Below are 20,532 nucleotides of genomic sequence, written 5' to 3' on the forward strand. Positions count from 1 at the left end.
TGCCTCTCAGCCTCAGAGCTCTTGCTGCTTGTCATCTAAACATCCTCTCCTTCAGTGGATACCCTGTGTGCATCTCAGAACCGGGCCCTAGAAAATTGGCCAATAAATGGAGCTATGTCTTTGTACAGAGAGCTTCTGCTACTAATGACCTTGATGTCTGTGGGAGGAGCTCAGGTACTCAGATAGAAAATAGTCTCTTTTAGATCCAGTGTTGATCTAACTTAGAAAAATTGAGGAAGCAATTTAATTCACCCATGCCTCCTTTTTATTTCTAGTAAAATAAAATGATTATAGTACCTGTGTCATTTGGCTACAGTAAAGGATGAATAGGATACTCATACAAAAGCACTTTGAATAGTGTCTGTTTCTCGGCACAGCATTAATAAGTAGTAGCTTTTATTATTGTGAGATGGCTGGCAGTAGGAGAGAATACAAAGTGACGCCCATTATGTTTTGAGGACATTGTAAGATTAGAATTCTTGAGATGCCTTTTGCCACCTCAATAGCTCCTTTCTATTTGTATAATCCAAAACAAAACAACAACAAAAAGCCCAGATCTTCCAGACTGAGGATAAAAGACCAAACCTGGCGCCTCCCGTTGGGTGGGGACAAACAAAGCAGTGACCTAGCTAATAACACTAATTTCCTGGGAGTTGTCAAGATAACTCACTGCTTGATGCTGAGTCCACTCTATCTGAGAATTCTAGTTTGGGTCATATTGCCAAATCAGGTCTGATTCACACTTTCACCATTCACCGGCAGAAAACCTGCCTAGCACCCTGGACAGACACACCTTGTCCGCTGCTCTCGTTTATCCTCACTCTTGAGCCTGACTTCTTCCTGCTTGTCTGAGATTCTATTCTGTTTCTAAATACTGTGTTTTTGTTATAGCTTGGACTACCTGCCTTATACATTTTCTTAAAATTGAATCCGTTGTTTATGAAAAATACCAGATGTAAACTAGTGTTTATTCATCAGCCGATAAGTGATCTAATAAACACTAATGGACTTACCCGTCCCTTTAAGAATGAAGAACTTGGTAGGTTGGAAAAATTGCTCAGTCAGTAACAGTAATATATTCACTGGACAAGCATGAGAACTTAAATTAGATGACCAGAAACCATATAGAAAAAGCTGGGGGAGTCAGGCAGTTGTGGCACTCGCCTTTAATCTCAGCACTCGGGAGGTGGATCTCAGTGAGTTTGAAGCCAGCCTGGTCTACAGAGTGAGTTCCAGGACAGGCTCCAAAGCAATACAGATAAACCTTGTTTTGAAATACAAAAACAAAACAAAACAAAACAAAACAAAAGCTTGGCGTGGTGATGCACACTTGTAATCACAGGTCTGGGAAGGTAGAGACAAGTGAATCCCTGGGGGTCATTGGCCAGCCACCATGATCTATCCAGTGAGTCTGAGGCCATTTAAAAAAAAAAATGGCTGGCCATGGTGGCACTCATCTTTGACCCTATCCCTCAGGACACAGAGGCAGGTAGATATCTGTAAGTCCAAGACTAGTCTGACTTAACATTATCACACAATGAAACACTGTCTCAAACAAAACAAAACAAAACACCAAAAGCACTAAAAGAATACCTTGATGGGGGATATTCTTCTGTATGCTGTGAATACATGTTTCACTTATCGGCTGATGAATAAAGCTGTTTCAGCCAATGGACAGGCGGGATTTAGCCAGGAAGGAAATACAAACAGGGACAGAGAAAGGTAGCAGGCAGAGCGGGAGAGACATCATGTAGATGCCAAGGAAGCAAGAAGCCTTGGTATCACCAGTAAGCCAAGACCATGTGGAGATATGCAGATTAATAGAAATAGGTTAACAATTAAGAGAGAGCTAGCCAATAAGAAATCTGAGCCATCAGCCAAACAATTTATAATTAACATAAGCACCTGAGTGCTTATTTGGAACTAAACAGCTGCGGGACTAGGTAGGACAGAAACTTTTGCCTACAAAATCTGAGAATGACCTCTAGTTTCCGTACCCATGTATATACAGATGCACGAACCCTATACACACATACCAATACAGACTGAAGGACACTGTCCCAAGATTCTGGGATTATGGGGATCAAAAATTCTCAACTCAGTTCCTAATATGATGGCTTTGGCAGAAGAAAACCACTGTCCCCAGTGTCAAACCTTTTTCTTTTTCTTTTTCATTTTTTTTATTTGAATTAGAAACAAGATTGAATTACATGACAATCCCAGTTCCCTTCTCCCTCTCTTCCTCCCCTACCACCCCCCAACTAAAACCCTACCTATCACATACCCTTTCTTCTAATCTACACCTGACTCAACCTTTCTGCTCCCTCATGACCTCTGCATCCTTCCTCTTCTTCCCTTCTCATTCTTGGGGCTCCCTCCCCCCCTTCCCATGTTCTCGGTTTGCTCAGGGGATCGTGACCCTTTCCCCTTCACCAGGGGACAAAGTTTGTCTCTTTTAGGGTCTTCCTTGTTTACTAGTATCTCTGGCAGTGTGGATTATAGGCTGGTAATCCCTTACTCTATGTCTAAAATCCACATATGAGTGAGTACATATCATGTTTGTCTTTTTGTGATTGGGTTACCTCGCTCAGAATGGTTTCTTCTAGTTCCATCCATTTTCCTGCAAATTTCAAGATTCCATTTTTTTTCCCACTGAGTAGTACTCCATTGTGTAAATGTACCACATTTTCTCTATCCATTCTTTGGTTGAGGGGCATCTAGGCTGCGTCCAGTTTCTGGCTATTACAAATAATGCTGCTATGAACATGGTTGAACAGATGTCCTTGTATGAAAGCCTTTTTCAAATGACTAGTCAATGTTGATATGAAAAGACTCATCCCAATGAACAAATCTAGATAACTCAAGAAGAACAACGCAACTTCCAAACTCCCTGTACCACTTGCTGAAGCCTTCATTGAGATGACTCTGATGGTCAACATTATTCTGTCTTCAATACAGATTCCTCAAATTTCTTCTCAGAGTTGCTGTTTCTGAACACTCCTAAACACATCTCTCATATAGTAATCTCCTTCTCACAGTTCCCTTCCTGGGGATCCCAAACTGTGACCCAGATAGAGTATGTTTTTACAAGAATAATAAACCTGTGTTTTCCATCTTGTTGAAGACAGAATATCTTTCCCTGTGTACTTTCTAAAATCTATTTTAGTTAGCACAAATGAATGGGTTTCATAGATTTATGGTTATACTTTGTATATTTTCAGCTTCCCTTGTGTTTTCCCCTCTCTCTCCCAGCCACTTCCTTCTGGTCCCCAGTTGTACCCCAAATAGTCCCCCCTTTCATGTTCATACTCCATCACCTCGTGGTCCCCTCTCACCTCCCTTTAAACCTCTTCTCTCATAGTCTGCTTTCTGCTTTCCATTCTCTCTCTGTCTCTGTCTCTCTCTCTGTCTCTGTCTCTGTCTCTCTCTGTCTCTCTGTCTCTCTCTGTCTCTCTGTCTCTCTGTCTCTGTCTCTCTGTCTCTCTCTCTCTCTCTCACACACACACACACACACACACACACACACACACACACACACACACATGGATCTAGATTCAATATATAAGAGAAAACATGTTATTTGTCTTTCTGAGTGAGGCCTATTTTGTTTTTCCTGCAAATGTCATACTATCTATTTTTTTTTTTTACATATGAGAAATCCCATTGCATCTACGTATCACATTTTCTTTATCAATTAACCTGTTAATGGACTGCATATTGGTTAGTTCCTTATTTTGGCTATTATGACTGGTACTTCAATAAATGTGGGTATGCAAATATCTCTATGATAGGCTGACTTAGAAACCTGTGGTTATATATCCAGAAGTGGTTATATGACAGCTCTATTTTTAGTTTTTTGAGGAACTTCTATACTCACTTCCGTTGTGGGTGTAATAGTTTACAGTCCCACTCACGATGTATAAAGGTTAATCTTGCCCTACATCATTGCCAGCATTTATGGTTGTCTCTTGACGACAGCCATTCCAACTGGGGTGCAGTGAAGTTTTAAATGTTCATGAAGTTTTATTTTGTATTTTCCTGATAATTAAAGAGGTTGAATCCATTTTAAAATCTGTATTGGCCATTTGCTTTCCTTCTTTTGAGAACTATTTAATTCATCAGCTCATTTGTTAATGACATGATTTGATTTTATTAGTGCTTAATTTTTGAAGTTTGTTATACATTCTAGACATTAATCCGCTGTCAGAAATATAGTGGGCAAAGTTTTCCCTTTCTTTAGCCTGCCTTTTCACTCTGCTGATTATCTCCTTGCTGTAGTAAAGCTTGTGTGTGTGTGTGTGTGTGTGTGTGTGTGTGTGTGTGTGTGTAGGCATGCATGTACATGTGGGTATATGTTTGTTTTAGTTAGAGTTTCTATGGCTGTGATAAAATACTATGATTAAAATCAATTGAGGAAATGGTTTATTTTAATCTTACAATTTCCAGATAATAGCCCATCATGGAGAAGAGTCAGGGTAGAAACTCAAGGCAGGGACCTAGCGGCAGGAACTGAAGCAGAAGCCATGGAGAAATGTTGCTTCCTGACTTGTAGCCTGCTTTCTTCTACAATATGGGGCCCCTGCACTGTTCACAGTGAGCTGGGCCCTCCCACATCAATCATTACTCAAGAAAATACCCCACAGACTAGTTCATGGGCTAATCTTATGTGGGCATTTTCTCAGTTAATAGTCTCTCTTTCAGATATATCTAGGTTTTCGTCAAGTCGACAAAGACAAGCCTGCCAACGTGGAGACCAGAGAACAGGTGTAAGTTTCTCCCTAGAACTTGAGGTCTCCTCAGCCATGGACGTTTCAAAGGTGGTTTACAATATGAGCTGTGAATACTGCAGTGTTGAGAGGGCCTCAAATCTAATCAGAGAGCAGTTGGTTAATCCTCTAACAGCCACACTACCGTTACATCTGTTGGTTCATCCTGCCTCATAGATTGGTATTGTAGCTCACATGGCTCCCAGCTGTTTAAGACATTGATTCCCTTTCTCCCCTAGAAGTCAGCATAGCACCTCCTGGGACTGAAAATGCTGACCAGCAGAGATGAAGCTTCTAGTTAGTTCCAGCTTGATTTCTCTATATTTTGCAAGAAAGGTGTGTGGTGTCTTCAACAACATATCTTATCAATTAGTTCTGGTAGGCACCTAAGAGGAATGACAAGAACCTATATTTTGGGGAGGGAGACAGTGTTGCCCTGGGGGCTTTTCTGACAACAGGTAATAAAGATGTATTGAAGATTTTTGTTGTTGTTGTTGTTGTTAAGGATTCGACGATCTCTTTGAGTGCTAAGGATCTGATAAAGTTGTCCTTTTGGTTTAATTATGGTAGGTCATATGTGTCTAGGGATTTATTCATTTCTTCTAGATTTTCTAGCTTTTGGGGGAAGTTTTCAAATTCCATATTGAGCTTCTAGATTCCACTAGAATTTGTTACAATCCTTTTTGAATCTCTAATTCTATTAATTTGGGTCTTCTCATTCTTTTGCTAGTTTGGTTAGGGTTTCATAGATGTTGTTGACATTTTCAAAGAATCAAGTACTTGACTGACTCTGTATTAGCTTTTTAGTCTCCAAAATTGAGTTTCTGCCATGATCTTTATTAGTTCTTGCTATCTACTACTTTTGGGTTTGGACTGTTCTTGTTTTTTCTGAGACCTCAAGGACCATCATTAGGTTATATATTTTGAGGTAACTCTGATTTTTAAAAATGTTTATTTTATTTATTTATTTAGGTTCTTTTCAAGACAGGGTTTCTCTGTAGCTTTGGAGCCTGTCATGGAACTCTCTTTCTAGACCATGCTGGCCTTGAACTCATAGAGATCTGTCTGCCTCTGCCTCCAGAGTGCTGGGATTAAAGGTGTGCACCACCACTGCCTAGTCATTTATTTTTTAAATATAAATTATAAACTTTCTTTTTAGAGCTGTGTTACATGGATCTCAAAGCTTCTGGTAAGTTTTGTCCCCATTTTCATTTTATTCTAGGAATTTAAATTTTTCTTCCCTTAATTTATTTATCTTCTTTTTCATATATTGCATATTTATTCACACACATGTTTGAGGGTGCACATGGATGTGTGCACACACCCAAGGTTAACATCAGGAGCCTTTCCCCATCACTGTTCACCTTTCTCATTGAGGTGAACAGTGACTGAGCCTAGAGCTTTCCTTTAATAAACTAGTCTAGGTAACAAGTTTAATCCAGGGGTTTCCTGTCTCTGCCTTTTTATTAATGGAATTACAGGTAGACCATGATGCCTATCCCAAATTTATGTGAATTCTGGAGAACCAAACGCCAGTCCCCAGTTTTTCATAGCAATCACTTTATTCACTGAGATATCTTTCCAGCACTTCTTATTGAACCATGGATCCTTCAAGGTGTGTTGTTCAGTCTCTAAGAATTTGTGTAGTTCCTGTGATTTTTTTTGCATGTTGATTTCTAGTTTTACCTTACTAGGATCTAATAAGATACAGTAAATTATTTTAATTCTTTTGGTATATAGTTTTGCATATATATCCTTTTGTTATAGCTTGATTTTGGCCTGGAATAAAAGATATATGCTGTATATCTATTGGATGAACCATTAATACGGATGACAAATATATAATTTTAAGTTTATGGTGTAGTCTAACTCTGGGGTTTTTTGCTGCTTCTTTTCATTTGGATGACCTGTCTAAAGATGAGAAAGGAAGCCAGGTGGTGGTGATGCATGCCTTGAATCCCAGCACTCAAGAGGCAAAGGTAGGCAAATCTCTAAGATTTGAGGCCAGCCTGGTCTACCAGATTGAGTTCTAAGATAGCTAGAGCTTCACAGAGAAACCCTGTCTTGAAAAACTAAGAAGAGAGAGAAGAGAGAGAGAGAGAGAGAGAGAGAGAGAGAGAGAGAGAGAGAGAAATTACCCAGTATTATTTGTCAGGATCTATCTACTCTTTCATGCCCACTAGAACTTGGCTTACAAAATTGGGAACCCTAATATTTGGTGTATGTGTATTTACAATTGTATATTTTTTTGTGGGTTGCTCCCTTTATTAATATGTAGCAGTTTTGTTTATATGTTCTGATTAATTCTTTTCAGGTATGAGAATAACTATGTTGGCTGGTTTTCTGATTCCATCTGTTTAGTAGATTGATTTTCATCCATCGACTCTTAGTCTGTGGGTGTCTTTACCAGAGAAGTATGTTTCTTAGAAACTATGATAGCTAGGTGTAGGGAGACAACGGAACCACGCCTTCTAAGGGCTGGCTACAGGTGTGCCTGACCACCTGTTAGGGCGTGGTCAAGGTGAGGTCAGGATGATGCAGAATAGGTTTTTAAGGGGCTGCAAGGCACACGGGGGCTCCTTCTCTGGCCTGTCTGACTTGCTGCCCCTGGCACGCTCTGTCTTGCGTTTGGCTGGTGCTTATCTGAAAAAAGATATCTTAACCTTACAGACTTGGGATCATTTCTCTATAGTTAGGGTTGCTTCTTAATCCAGTCAGCTGGTCTGTACTACTTTATTGGTATGTTGAGCCCATTTATATTTAAAATCATTGTTGACAAGTATTTATTAATTCTTGTGGTTTCATTGCTTCTTCCTCTGGTTTGTAGGGTTATCACTGGTTCTTTTCTTTCTCCCCTATTAGTATTAGGAATTTGTTGGTTTATTGTATTGGACATGATGGATTCTTCTCAGCTCTCCTTTGCTGACCTATTCCTCCCATGCAATTTATTCTTTCCTCTGATGTGTTAACTGAGTCAACCACTAACCAGACTCTGAAATTATTTTGAGTTGATGAGACCTCTTCCAGGATACTGAGGATGGGGATCCTTTTTCTGTGTCCTTAACTGCCTGGGTCAATCTCCTGCCTCAGGCCTATCTGTGTCCAGTCCTCCCACTCTCCACAACTATTTCTCAGGGTTGTGAAGTGGTTGGTTTCATGGATGGAGGATGTGGAAGCTTGAGTATTGGCAGATTCCGAGCAGCACAAATTGATGATTGAATGGGATACATTTTTACTTAGCCAGACAAGAACTCATATGGGAGAGCAGCTCTATGTCAGACCCGCAAGAGCTGAGGTAAGGTATAGAAGACTCAGGACAAGGGTAACAAGGCAAAGACCTCAAACTGAGACAGCAGATTGGATGTGTCCACTAGACTTCTTATGAGTCATTATAACATCTACATATCCTTGAAAAGTGGTCGTGTATGTGTGTGTGTGTGTGTGTGTGTGTGTGTGTGTGTGTGTGTGTGCACACGTGCGTGCGTGCATGCATGAACACACACACACACATTATGCATCATGTATTCAATTTGTATACACTGCTTGGGTAGTACTTATTTGTATTAAAGAGCTTTGAATGAAAAAGGATGCTAACAAAAGCCCACAAAGCATTACTTGAAAATTGATACTCTATGATATGATATAATTTTAAACCTATGGCAACCCTTCCTTTCGGCTGACACCATGCCCTCCCACTGTCACCAGCCAGGATGTAAATTGTCACATGATGGCATACCCTAAAGGTATATGTGTATGATGGACATTAAGGGATCCTTTAATATTATCCAGGGTCTTCTGAGACATCTACACTGAAAATCATATGGAGGTTAAATATTATAAAGTGAAACACTATGCTACCATGATTTTTTTGTGGGCTTATGTCTATTTTCCAATGACCATTTCACAAAGGAGCCTTTGTTTTCCTCAAATTGTTCTCACTTACTCTAGGAACTCTCATTTGTGTTTTGTGTCCTATTCATTGTGTGTATATGTGTGCATATTCCAGTATTTTCTTCCTTTCTGACACCATAAGGAGTGCCAGTCTCATCTTGTTTAGTGAGTATTTTCAACATTCGCCAAAAGAGCATCAGGCATCTTCCTTCCTTTTGGCATCTGTTCTGATGATGTGTATTTTCAAGGACTATCATTTATTTCTTGCCTCAGTCCTAAATGCATGGAATAAAGACCTGCAACAACATATAGCAATGAAGTACCAACAGAAATGGAAGATATCTGGTAAAACTCATGGGAACGTGCTCAATAGAGCCTGTATTTACCACACCAGAGCTGAACAGACCCCCAGTGCCAACAAGTTCCTGAAAGCCCAGATGGACATCAGTGAGGATGGCACATGCATAAAATGGTGAGCATACTGGAGCTGCCTCCTGATGACCCCTTAGGTCTTTTCTTTTGATGAGACAGGGTCTCATTGTGCAGCTGGAACTGGCCATTCACTTGCTATGTTGGTCTCAGAATCACGGAGATCTGCCTGCCTCTGCCTCCCCGTGTACTTGAGTCACCATGCCCCTGAGGTCTTAATGGAGGCAAGGTAGGAACCAGAAAATGGAGACAGTAACTGCCAAAGTAGCTGACTGTGAGACTAGATAGGTCATGGGCTGAGGGGAAAACTTACTTTTAGTCTGTTAAGGGGACATAGCAATAAAATGACGCCTAATGACATATTGCCATGTCCATAGCTCCGTGTATTACTCAGCCCTCATCAGAAAAACTTCTTGCAGTAGATGGGAGTTAACACAGAGACCCACAGTAGGAAAAAAACCCACAGTGACAGACTTTGTAGCACTCAGTTCTAAATGGAATGTCTTTTTTAAACCCTTCACCCAAGGCTTGGCATATCAACTGTAGACAGAAGTTTCTGTCCCGCCTGGTCCCATAGCCATTTACAGCATACAGAAGGAAGGACATCCCCCATCAATCAGCCACACCCTGGAGTAGGCCAGAGTGTAACTGGCTTTACTCAAAACAGACTGCACATTTTTGTTTTGTTTTGTTTTTTGTTGGATTTTTTATTTTGCTTGTTTCTGTTGTTTTTTTTTGTCTTTTTGTTTGCTTTGATTTTAGTTTTTTATTTTTTTTTGTGTGTGTGGTGGTAGTGGTGGTGGTGGTGGTGTGTGTATGTATGTGTGTGTGAGAGAGGAAGACAGAAAGACACAGACACACACACAGAGAACTTGAACTTGGGTGAGTAGGGAGGTTGGAAGGATGGGAGAATATAGAGGAAGGGAAAAACACGATCAAAATATATTGTATGAAAAAGAAAAAGATATAGTAAAGACAGAGAAATAGTCCTGGATAAATGAGTGAATGAATGAAAAAATGGAAAAAAAATCTGACTAGCAAAAATTTCTATATTTAAGTAAGGATCTGTTTTCAAATGTGTACTAGTTTCTAATGTTATCAAGTACAGTCATTTACTGAAACTTGCCCTCCACTGAGGGTGTTACAGAAATCTCCTTTGGTTCTGCTATCTCAAAAGGAGTTCTTTTTTTTTTTTTTTTTTTTTTTTTTTTACACTAGCATTTAAAATGCAAAAGTGGTCTCGCCACAGGCTCCTTTATGAAGCCTGTACCAAGATAAGAACTCCACACATTGCACTCACTCTTCAGGGGCTCGATGCTCATCACTTTGCCTCTGCAAGTGGAGGACAGTGCAGTTTTATGGAGAGGGGAGGCTCATCTTGTTGATTTTGACCTCTGGCTCTAATCTAGGCAGTGATGGCTCTGGTTTCTTCATAGGGCGTTTTCATCACCAAATCTTTATGTAAAATTCTTCTTGGTCAAAAGTGAACTGAATACTTCCGCCAGTCCTGGGCTTCCTTTTTCAGGCTTCTTTTTGTAGCTCCAACTTCCTATTTCTCATTGCTGCAACCTTTTCAGTACTGGTCTTGCTTTGAAAATCTGGCGAGCCAGTCAGTGCAGGCAACAGAACGATGAGAACTACGTTTTGCATGGGGGAACTCTTCCCCAGTGCTCTTTAACTTTTTAACAAGAACTTATTGTTTTCCTTTCTTAAGCCCTGTTTTCTTATAGAATTTCTAGGGCAAATTTCAACATGATATAATACTTGCAGTAAATTATAACCATCAATGGTAAGCAATATTACACACTGAATTCTATGCACCCCCCCCCCAGTGCCATGACTTGTATTGAGGTCACTCACTTATGGGTGAGGTGTCACTTACAGGTACAGAAATGACTCAAAGACAGATTCATCACCGAAGCCCACAAAGTGGTGAAGCTGGAGCACACTGCACAGCCTGCAGGCAGCTCTCAATAGATTACAGAGGGTCCTCGGTTGGTCTAAACATCTTCCAGGCAGCTTGATTGTTTCCTGCTTCTTCTAGGCAGCTTGTCTGGCACTAAGAAGAACTTTATAAAAGTAGTATGATATTAACAGTAGAAAAACAGGTCTTGGAAGAAGGAAGATCCCTTTGTTTGTTTTATATAGAAGTAGGTTATGGTATATTGAGATACAGGTCTCCTTTAGTCTTCCAGACAGTTTGAGGGAGTAAAAACTCCTTCCTTAAAAAGAGAGAGAGACAGAGAGAGACAGAGAGAGACAGAGAAAGAGAGAGAGAGAGAGAAAGAGAGAGAGAGAGAGACAGACAGACAGACAGACAGACAGACAGACAGACACAGACAGACAGAGACAGAGTGAGAAAGCGACAGAGAGGCTTATATTTACAATGCATTTCTCACTTAACATTGCTCCCTTTAGAGGTTGTGGATTGTCAGAACTCCCTGGAAGAACTGTTAGTGTTTGCCTTCCTTTCATATTTGCTCAGTTTTTCTGTATTTTCAAGGACTATTAAACAAACTGATTTGTGATTTGGATTAGGAATTCCCAATTAATCTGGAGCTCTCATCATTAAAAGATTGTTGGTGTTAAAAAAAAAAAAAAGCCATTCTGGGACTGGAGAGATGATTCAGTGTTAAGAGTCCTTGTTGCTCTTCCAATGGACCTGATTGGGTTTAGATTCCCAGAACCCACAGTAGATGGCTCCATAGATCCAGGCTATCCCATACCCTCTTCTGGTAATACATTCCCTCCCCCCTCACCCTTTCTCTCTCTCTCTGTGTGTGTGTGTGTGTGAGTGTGTGTGTGTGTGTGTGTGTGTGTGTGTGTGTGTGTGTGTGTGTGTGTGTTGAAACAGGTCTCACATTATAATTAAGCCTGATGAAGAACTATGTGGCCTAGGATGACCTCAAGCTTGTGACAATCTTGCCTCAGTTTCCCTAGTGCTGGAAGTATAGACAGGAACCACTGCCCATTCAACTCTCTCTCTCTCTCTCTCTCTCTCTCTCTCTCTCTCTCTCTCTCTCTCGCTCTCACTCTTCTTTTGTTTTTTTTTTTGTTTTTTTTTTGAGGGTTTCTGTGTAGCTTTGGAGCCTATCCTGGCCCTCACTCTGTAGACCAGGCTGGCCTTGAACACACAGAGATCCATCTGCCTCTGCCTCCCCAGTGCTGGGATTAAAGGTGTGCACCACTAACACCCGGCTAATTGTAAAAAAAAGCCTATTCAACTCTTATGTTAAATAGCATATTTCTGTTGAGTGGTTGACTATATTTGTCATCAAGGTCTTTGTTTATCTCTCCATCAACAAATATTATTAATGTAATATTGAGGCGGAGTGCTGGGGATGTGAGAATGAAATGTATTTCCTGTCATGAGGGATGATCATATAGCTCGAAAAGTGAAATAACAAATGTGTGCATTACTGATAGCACAGAAGAGAAGGCCTGATGATGAACATAGACCGGGGGTGGATTTTCATCAGAAGAGACCCTTGAATTGGTTAAAGGGGGAGTGTGATTTTCAACATACAGTTGGAAGGGCTTGGCACTATTAGAATATTGTAGCAAACGGAGCATTCTGTACCACAGCAAAGAGGTCAGAACAGGCCATTTGAAAGTGACTGAGGAATAGCTAGAGTGTAGGAGGATGAAGGGGAGCTGTGAGCTCTCTCACTGAGGGAGGCAGGATCTGTTCACAGACTAACCCTTCCCATTTGGCTTAGGACCAAGTATAAAAGGCAGAGACTCTGGAAGCTCTTCTGTGAAAATGTGTGTAGGAGAAAGATTGGCTATTGTGTTGAGCCATACTGGAGCTGGGAAAAGGAGATCAAACAGGGATATTCTTTGATAAAAGAGGACGAGGGCTTGAGATGAGACAGTATACATGGAGAGGAAAGGATGAGAGAGAAATAAAAGATGCTTGGAATAAGTAGTTTTCATAACCAGTTGAATCTGGTGAAACAGTAAGATTTACAGTGTAGGTGGATGTGGTTCAAGACAAGAAAAGGCGATTGGATAGAGCAGAAAGAACTGGCCAGATAACAAAAATCTAACCAAATAGAGGGAAGTATTCCTTAGCACATTTCTCTCAGCCTTAGGCATAGGAGCAGCAACTACTGTTCTCTCCTTGGCAAACACTGTTGGATATCTGTTGGTGTCAGTTTCCCTCTGGATGTTGAGGATACAGAGGTGAACAAGAAGAATGAGTTCCAGCTCTCCTGGAGCATGTCTTCTAGTAGAGGGGAGATGTCCACAAAAATAAACACACAGAGAAGATGATTCCAAATAAACATGAGTAGTGAGCAGAGTAAAGCAAGATCACGTGACAGAATATGACTGAGCAGGCTGCCATAGTCTAGTCAGAAAGGCCTCTTCAAGTATAATGAGAAGGGAACAGCCTGGTTATGGCAGAGAGTCTACTTGGTGAAAACAAAACAAGATAAAGCAAAAGAAAACAACACAATACAACCATTGGGGCCTGATCCTGGGAAGCAGACTGGCTAGGTGAGAAGGGCAGTGTTCTGGAGAGAGGGCAGAAGCAGGATGAGAAGTGTGGGAAGGAAGCTGAGGGCCATTCATAAGCTTTAAAGGACTAGTGAACATCCTAACTGCAATAAGAAGCCATCAAATGATTTTAGGCATGTATGATGGTTTGAATGGGGATGTTCCCCTTAGGCTCTGACGTTTAAATACTTGGTCCCTGGGTAGTGGCACTGTTTGGGAGGCTCAGGAGGTGTGGCCTTTCTATAGGAAGCACTTCATTGGGACTGAACTTCAAGAGTTGAAGATTCTCCCCATTTATACTCTGCTCACTCTGCTTCCTGCTGGTGGTTTGAGATTTGAGTCCTCAGCTTTTGGCTTCCAGGTCCAGCAGCCATGACTGCTATCTGCTGTCCCTGCCATTACAGACCCTAGCCCTCTGGAACTGTGAGGCCAAAACACACTTTCTATAAGTTTCTTTGGTCGTGGTGTTTTAATCACATCAACAGAAAAGTAGCTAATAGAGCAACACAACCCAGTTTATGTTTTCAAATGCTCACTAGAGTGGGTGCGAACAAACTGTATTATGCTGAAAGTTTGAAAATGATTTCAGCGTTACTCAGATGAGAAATGATGGTACCTAGGTTTTGGAATTTGCGGCAGTGGTGAAGCAGATTGTGCATGTATTTTAGAAACTGAGTTAGTCGCATGTGCTGATGGGTAGAACATTGATAGAGAGCCATGACTGGACAAAGATAACAATTCTGAGATAAAAGAGTTGCATCTGGGTGGTGGTGGTACACACCTTTAATCCCAGCACTCTGGAGGCTGGGAGGCGAAGCAGTCGGATCTGTGAATTTGAGGCCAGCCTAGTCTACAGAACAAGTTTCAGGACAGCCAGGACTACCTGCCCAGAGAAACCCTGTCTTGGCAAAAAACAAACAAACAAACAAACAAAAAACAACCAAAAAAGATAATACACTTGTGGGGAAGATACTATCAAGAATTTATTTTTTCTTTGTTGAATTTGAGCTGTTTAACATAAGAAGATATCAAATAGGTAGTTGAATATACAAATTTGGAATTCAACAGAAGATATATTTAAATGCTTTAGTCATTAGGGAGTGACACTATTTGACAAAGATTAGGATTAGGAGGTGTGACATTTTTGGAGTATGTGTGGCTTGTTGGAGGAAGTGTGTCACTGGGAGTGAGATTTGAGGTTTCAAAAGAATCCCTTGGAATACGGATCAGGATGTGGCTCTCAGCTCCTGCCTGCCTGTTGCCACCGTGCTCCCCTCCATGATGATAATGGACTAAGCCTCTGAAACTGTAAGCAAGCCCCCCAGTTAAATGCTTTTCTTAATTAGAGTTGTCATGGTCGTGGTGTCTCTTCACAGCAATTGGACACTGACGAAGACAGGAGGTAACAAGGAAGGAAGGAAGGAACAGTCAAATAATGGGTTGGTGTAGTGCTTCATGATAGAGCCTCAGTTACTTCAGTGCCTGGAGTCTGAGCTGGAGGAATGAATTCAGCAGAAGGATGCTGAAAAAGATGTTCCTGGTCAGTTGTAAAGGGTGATGTTTCTCTGATTTCTTTCTCCATGAATGTATCGTCTGTACATAGTCCCCTGGAGAAGGGGAAAGGAACAAGATCTCCTGAGCAAATTAGGAGCATGGGGGGAGGGGAGATGGAGCTAGGAGAATGAGAAGGGGATAAGAAGAGGGGTGAGGAGGACATGAAGGAGCAGAAAGGTTGAGTTGGGAGAAGAATAAAAGAAAACAAGAAAGGTAGATACCATAATAGAGGGAGACATTTTAGATTTACAGAGACATCAGGCACTAGGGAAACGTCTGGAGATCTACAACGATGACACTAACAATCTAGCAACAGAGGAGTGTCTACCTTAAATGCCCTCCCCTGATAATGAGATTGACAACTAACTTATATGCCATCCTATAGCCTTCACTCAGCAGCTGGTGGAAGTAGAAGCAAACACCCACAACTAATCACTGAACTGAACTGGAATCCAGTTGCAGAGAAGGATAAGTGATGAGCAAAGGGGTCCAGACCAGGCTGGTGAAACCCACAGAAACAGCTGACCTGAACAAGGTGGAGCTTTTGGACCCCAGACTAATAGCTGGGAAACCAGCATGGGATTGATCCAGACCCCAGGAACGTGGGTGTCAATGAGGAGAACTTGGAAATCTATGGGGTCTTCTGTAGTAGATCAGTACTTATCCCCAGCATAGGTGTGGACTTTGGGAGCCCATTCCACATAGAGGGATACTCCCTCAGCCTAGATACACGGGGGAGGGCCTGGGCCCTATCCCAAAGGATATGACAGACTCTGATGACCCCCTTTGGAAGGCCTCACCCTCCCTGGGGAGCAGAAAGGATATGTGATTGGTAGGGTTTTAGTTGGGAAGGTGGTAGGGGAGGAGGGGAGGGAGAGGGAATTGGGATTAACATGTAAAACAATCTTTTTTCTAATTCAAATAAAAAAATCTGGAAAAAAAAAAAAAGATGTTCCTGGGCAAGTGTGTAAATTGAGGATGACCTGTGTCACTGAGACAAAGCCGATCGAGGGGGAGGGAGGGAGCCGCTGATTGGATGATGGTGAGCAGTGGCGTGAAGTTGACAGATTCAGTATCTCAGTGACTGGTGCATGCGTGTATGTGTGCATGCATATGAGTGTGTGTGTGTGTGTGTGTGTGTGTGTGTGTGTGTGTGTGTGTTTATAGGACAGAAGACAACCTTGCTTGTCATTCTCAAGTATAATGTCTATGTTCTTTTAGACAGGGTCTCTTATTGGCCTGGAACTCACCAACTGGGTTGAATTGTCGGGCCAGCCAGCCCAGGAATCTTCCCATCTCTGCCTCTCAGCACTAGGGTTACACAAGCTCCACTATGCCCAACATTTTAGCATGGGTTCTGAGGATGAAATTCAAGCCCTCTACCATGCTTGCAAGGTAAGCACTTTACAGACTAAACTGTCATTCCAGCCCCCATGGGGGTGACGTTGACAAGAGCAGATTCTGTTGAATGGAGGGATGGGAAATGCCATTGAAGGAATAGGGAAAACAAAGTATAGAAAAAAGTTGTAACTTTCATGATACTTAATATGTGCGGAAGAAGTAAAATTAGATATTGCTACTTTTTACTAAGCAGTGTTTTGTGCTAGGAATCTTCCAAGATATTTACAATTCTCCCAACAACTCTCAAGACAGGGCATTCCTATTATATAAATTGTTTAGCATAGGATTAAAGATACTAAAGATATTAAAAAAGTCCACACAGCTAGCAAAGGTGGAGCTGGAATTCAGCTCAGCTTTGTCTTGGTCTACTTCCTGTCTCCTTTTATACCAGACTCTCACAAGGCAGGAAGAATTACACTGTGGGTATGACTTGCAGAAACTTGACAATTTCTTTTTGGTTCCAGCCAGAAATGCTTTTTTTTCCTTTATGAAATGTGTAATGTTCTGAATATTGCATTAATGAGATTTTAAAAATTCCCATAAGTTTTTCAGATTTCAGTTATTAATTGAAATGCCAACAACCAAAGGAAAATTAACAACAAATGATTTTAAGTACTGCCTGTAAGCTCATGACATCCCTTGACAGTCTCCTCAATATCAAACTTTCCTTTGGATTCTGGGCTTGTATCCTCAACTTGACCTTTGAATTTCTTACAGACATTCTAAAATTAACATATCCCAAATGGTCTCTTGGCTTCCTGACCTAACCAACCATCTCTTTCGATTTTCCATATATGAGTAAATTCAGAGCACAGTCTTTTTTTTTATTTTTTATTTTTTGCTTACTGCAGAAGGCTAGTTGTCATCTTTGAGCCCTTTTTCCTAATTGGCCAATTGGATCCATCAAGAAGTCATTCCAGCTGAGTGGTGGTGGTGCACACCTTTAATCCTAGCACTTGGGATGAAGAGGCAGGCGGATCTCTGTGAGTTTGAGACCAGCCTGCTCTACAAAGTAAGTTCTAGTACATCTGGGACTATCACACATAGAAACCCTGTCTCGAATCCTTACTCCCCAAAAGAAGTCATTCCATTTCTTCCTTTAAGAGAGACCCTAACTCTGCCTGTCTTTCTCTGTCTTCAGCTTCCCACTCTTAGGACTACCTTACCCCACCTGGGCCTCTTCTGCCCCACCATTTCCCCTATCACAGTTAATCTCCTCCCAGCACGTACCTCTTGCAGTTATCATCACTTCTTTGTTACATGCTTCCCCCTTTCAAATGCAAGTTCCATAAGGGCAAGGATTCTGTTTTAATTGCTATCATATCTCCAGTGTTTGACATGATTAACATAGTACCGAGTATATAGTAAGTGCTCCACAATATTTTGATAACTGAAGAAAAGGTTGATGAATAAATAACTTCTAATGGAAGGTAGGAATAGAAGTAAAACAAATAGTGGCAGCCAACTGTGGAAAAAATACCCACCCAAAGACTAGATGCCACACCCAAAGCAATAAATCCATGGTCAACATGATCAGCCTTCCGAAGGCCTTCAGGCACCGGGTCCTGGTCTTGGCTCCTTGCCAGGGTTGTCTTCCCTCTTCCTTTCCACTTAGGCTGCACATTGGTTTTCTATGTCATCACAGTGATACAAGAGACAACTTTTGGTAGTTTATATAATACATTTGGCTATATTATTTTGATTACCTGAGAGAATGAGGTCTGAATTTGCTGATGGGAAGCTCAAAGAATGAGTGGCTGAGCCCGGCGCTGGATGTGCACCCTGTTTTGAGATCTGCCTTTCCCGCGGCACTTACGATTTATATCAGACCATAGAATAGCAGTGTTGTAACCTCTAACATTTCACTTATCACTCGAAATAGGGAAATGGGTGGCATATGTTTTATGTTTGAGATAAGTTATCTGATGAAGGAAGGAAAGGGTTCAAGGTTTCCCACTTGTGCAGTGATTAAAGCCTGCGTGCTTGGAGAAGTACTTCTGTTTGAATCCTAGTCCAACTGCATACTAGATGAGCTCCCTAACTGGGAACTCCCTAACTCTCTGGTTCTGTTTCCTCATCTGCAAATCGGAGGTTAATATTAGTAGCACATACTACATATCATTCTGGGGTTTCTCTCTATTGATCCATATAAGGCATTCTGTGTAATGTAGGACCCATAGTAAGCGCTCGGGACCAGCTGATGAAGGGAGGCTGAGCCAGACCTCTGACCACCTTGTTGGCTCCAACTACAGAGGCCTTTCTATCAATTACGTTTTTGCTTTATACTTAGGGCAGAAAGTTGGAATGATATTCATGTGCGATGCTCTTCTCAGGAGCTCCCTGCATACTAGGCTAAGGCTAAGGATGTCTTGAATTTATGCAACTCCTGAGTTCCAGAGTGAAGATAAGAATTTGATGTTGCCTCATCTGCAATCCAAGGTCATTTTGGCAGAGAACAATGAAGACCGTGGTGTCAGCACAACTAGTTGGGCTTCTCAGATCGCAAGTTTCTAGAGTTTCAGACCTCCAGCACATGCTGCCTTCTTGTTGTGACCTTTGCTCAGACTTAATGTTTGTCAAAGGAGGAGCTTGCCTTCTAACTCTTAAAATTTCCCTGGCATCAGAGTCTGTATTCATTATTATTTACTCAAAATAATAATTTAATGTGCCAGGCTTGGTTGACTCCCTATGGAAGGCCTCACCATATGAGAGAGTGGATGGGGGTTGGGAGCAGGGGTGGGAGAACTGTGGATGGGTTGTAAAATGAAATTTTTAAAAAACAAATAAATAAATAAATAAATAAATAAATGATCTCTTTTGACTTTTGAATAGAATGTATTATTCCAAAACCTGCAATAATTTAATTGATATATATTAAGAATAAAACAATAGGAGTAACAAGACCAGAAGCCATTGCCCTGATGAGGGAAACTTCTAAATTGTTATACATACAGACATACAACCAGCACAGTTCTGTGTTATTTATCCTTCTCTGAAATGAAAGGCCTCAGTCCAAGCAGACACCTTATCATTTAAATCCCTATGTTTGGCAAAATTCTAATTTTTGTCACAGGTTTTCAGTTTCTTGTACAAAGAAAAGTGGGATTCTCCTCAGAGGACTGTTGAGATGGAGCATCCAGCTAGCCCCAGCATGATCCGGAAAGTCCCATTCCGCCCCTCCTCCAAACCCCACCCTCTCAGAGAATCTCCAACAAAGGAAAGGTCAAAAAGCCCAGTTCCCATTCCTGGTGACTATTGCAACTCCTCCCCTGATGCCGCCAGCAACTCAAGTCCCCGCCTAAGTATTTCAGGTTTTGACCATATTTGAGAATAAACCCAGCTTGTGGCAGATACATCATCCACCCTTCGCCTACAGGCTCTCTGCTTTAGTCTGGAGTTGCATAAATTCAAGACATCCTTAGCCTTAGCCTAGTATGCAGGGAGCTCCTGAGAAGAGCATCGCACATGAATATCATTCCAACTTGGCTTCTCTGGTCTTGATCTTGGGGGACTGGGGAACCCACCAGGAGTTGCTTTGCTTAAGTTAACCTGTTCTTCTATTTTTTCAATTTGGCTTGATCTGGCTTACAGGGTGGATGGAGAAGCTTATTATCAGGCTATGGAAAACCTATTAAGGACCATCTGTGGTCACCATGTAGATGCTTGTTTGTGATCTTGACAGCTTATCTGGACACACATTCTTCTAATGACCCACTGAGGAATTGTGCTGTTAGGGACAGAGTCTCGGTTCCAAGGACAGGTCCTGAGGATGACATTAGTTAAGTCCCTGGTTTTGGTCACTGTTACCTTTCTGTCTGATAGCCCAATCAAGAAACGAGAGTCAGCATCAGCAAAGCCATGGCATTCTAATCTTCCTCCATGTTTGAAAAATCTCCCCAAATGTGTGGCAACAAATTTTTATTCTGAGGTTGATTCTGGGTTGCTCAGCAATCTTGCCTTTGACATGCAGGAAAAGCTGATCTAGATGGCA

At 41.4% G+C, this 20,532-nt stretch overlaps 1 long non-coding RNA gene across 1 annotated transcript; it reads left to right on the forward strand.

Annotated features, from left to right (window-relative positions):
• Positions 1–14,790: 14,790 nt before the first annotated feature.
• Positions 14,791–19,277, forward strand: LOC118239599. The gene is made up of 4 exons (XR_004772170.1): positions 14,791–14,894; positions 16,362–16,535; positions 17,393–17,553; positions 18,832–19,277. It is a non-coding gene; the product is annotated as an uncharacterized LOC118239599 (long non-coding RNA).
• The last annotated feature ends 1,255 nt before the right edge of the window (positions 19,278–20,532 follow it).

The sequence above is a fragment of the Cricetulus griseus genome, assembly GCF_003668045.3.
Source record: "Cricetulus griseus strain 17A/GY chromosome 1 unlocalized genomic scaffold, alternate assembly CriGri-PICRH-1.0 chr1_0, whole genome shotgun sequence".
Taxonomy (NCBI): Eukaryota; Metazoa; Chordata; class Mammalia; order Rodentia; family Cricetidae; genus Cricetulus; species Cricetulus griseus.